The 2610-nt window shown below is 35.1% G+C and overlaps 1 pseudogene; it reads left to right on the top strand.

The window, feature by feature from the left end:
- The first annotated feature begins 387 nt into the window (after positions 1–387).
- LOC114617066 lies at positions 388–885 on the top strand (annotated as a pseudogene).
- Positions 886–2610: the final 1725 nt, after the last annotated feature.

Raw genomic sequence — 2610 nt, 5'->3', positions numbered from 1 at the left:
AGTGATATTGGTGTAGGAAAACATTCCCATTTTCTTCAAAAGAAGAGGAATCAGTTTTAAGTAGATAGACACAAGGTGTATAACAATGCTATCTCAGAACAGCAAATAATCCACACAGTCATAAAAACTTGAAAGAAGCATTTAGAGAAGAATATTCTATTAAGTTGATCACAATCCAGAGAGAAAATAAGTAACACAGAATTAACCAAATAGAGATATATAGAAACTAGAGGAACTAGACAGCAATGAAAAACTGCAACATTTGTGTGATAATATTCTAAATTGTTTTTTAGTCAAAACCTGACATGGAAGATGTTGATGCCATTAATGTCATTCAATTTTGCATTAAAATACTTAAAATAGGAATTAGTCCGAGGGGAGCGAGCTAGTCGAGTGGTTCTCAGGTCGCGTCTTGGAAACCCGTAGCCCTTGCAGCATGGCTGACCAACTGACTGAAGAGCAGATTACAGAGTTCAAAGAAGCTTTCTCACTATTTGACAAGGAAGGGCATGGGACAATAGCAACAAAGGAGCTGGGGACAGTGATGAGGTCTCTGGGGCAGAATCCCACAGAGGCAGAGCTGCAGGACATGATCAATGAAGTAGATGCGGATGGTAATGGCACAATTGACTTCCCAGAATTTCTGGCAATGATGGCACAAAAATGAAAGACACAGACAGTGAAGAAGAAATTAGAGAAGCATTTCGTGTGTTTGATGAGGATGGCAATGGCTATATTAGTGCAGCAGAGCTTCGCCACATGATGACTAACCTTGGAGAGAAGTTAACAGATGAAGAGGTTGATGAAATGATCAGGGAAGCAGACATTGATGGGCACGGTCAGGTAAACTACGAAGAGTTTGTACAAATGATGTCAGCGAAGTGAAGACACTGTACAGAATGTGTTAAATTTCTTGTACAAAATTGTTTACTTGCCTTTTCTTTGTTTGTAAATTATCTGTATAAGGTTACACCCCTACTGTCAAAAAAATATGCATGTATAGTAATTAGGACTTGATTCCTCCATGTTTTCTTCCCTTATCTTACTGTCATTGTCCTTAAACCTGATTTTAGAAAATTGATCAAGTACCATGTTTCATGTGGCTTACTCTGGATATATCTAAGCTATATCCCTTCTGCACATCTAAAGTTATATGGAGCTGGTCAAATGAGGGAACATCTGGGTTATGCCTTTTTTAAAGTAGCTTTTAGGAACTGTCAGCATGTTGTTGTTGAAGTGTGGAGTTGTAACTCTGCATTGACTGTGGACTGTCAACAATATGTCCTTAAAAGTTGCTCTATTGCAAAATGGGTGTTTTATCCAGGTACTTGGATACTATTTTTTTGTACTGCTGGTATTGTATCAGAAATATTTTCTTTTATTGTTACTTGCTTTTTAAACTTTGTTTAGCCACTTAAAGAAAATCTGCTTATGGCACAATTTGCCTCAAATCCATTCCAAGTTGTATATTTGTTTTCCAATAAAAAAATTACAATTTATCCCCCCCATACTTAAAATATTTGATGAACACATCTAATTAGGAATCTCATACTTTACATGTTTTCCTCATTAGTACTAATATATTTTATAATTTTAAGGATCAAATTTTATGGTATTTATTACATGTCCTCAAATAATCACTCATATCTGAAACAATGCTCCAACACAAAGAGACATAGGAAATAATTAAATTAAAAGCTAGCCTTGTGAAGTTAATTTACAACTGCATAGGCTGAGGAGATGTGGTTAGCCCTAGAGGTGTATGTGTTTCCATTTCAAAGAGAAATGTGGGCAGGACAAAGAAGACATCTTCAGTTCCTAAAACTGAAAATGCCTCAGGGTTTATTTTGCCTTTGGAGAGATATGGTTGCATTTCTAAGATTAGTATTAATGCAGGATGCTTTTAAAACTATTTATCCAAGGAATAATTATACTTAATCCTGTATGCATATTCAGGAGAAAGCTAATACAGGTGAATATGGAAAATATATGGCTCCTTGTCAGTAGTTAGGGAGGAAGTACTTTTTTGTAGAGTAGACATGTTAGAACAGTGATGTCATTCCTAGTAAATATTTAATTCATTTCATGATATATACATGTATAATCATAGGTAATTAACTCAAATCCACTTCAACCATAGGAATAATTTCACCATGACTACCATCATTAAATCATATCTAGGTACTTATTTCAAATATAATGCAGAATGGGATTTGAAAAAAATCCTTCCTTAATTTGGACCTAAATTTAGCACTGAAATAGATGAGCTATAGCTACTCTTTAGATCCAAAAGCAGAGAATGCTTGCAAAATTGGAGTGATTTACATGAAATGATGATAGAAGAAAAATGATCATTTCAAATGATTTAGTATAAATTGCTCTAAGCATTTTCAATTCAGTTAGAAATTAAGAAATTATTTACAAAAATAACTGGAAAATAGTCAGTGTTAAGAAAACATGATTGACAGGTTTGAGGCACTATAATGAATCCTTAGACAAATAAGGGCAAAAAGAAATAGAAATAGAAAGTAAGGAGGAGGAGGAGGAGGAAGAGGAGGAGGAGGAGGAGGAAGAGGAGGAAGAGGAGGAAGAGGAGGAGGAAGAGGAAGA

Source organism: Grammomys surdaster, unplaced genomic scaffold, assembly GCF_004785775.1.
Source record: "Grammomys surdaster isolate TR1022 unplaced genomic scaffold, NIH_TR_1.0 134, whole genome shotgun sequence".
Classification (NCBI taxonomy): Eukaryota; Metazoa; Chordata; class Mammalia; order Rodentia; family Muridae; genus Grammomys; species Grammomys surdaster.
Note: the sequence above shows the minus strand (reverse complement) of the source record. Positions and strands in the feature narration are given on the sequence as shown.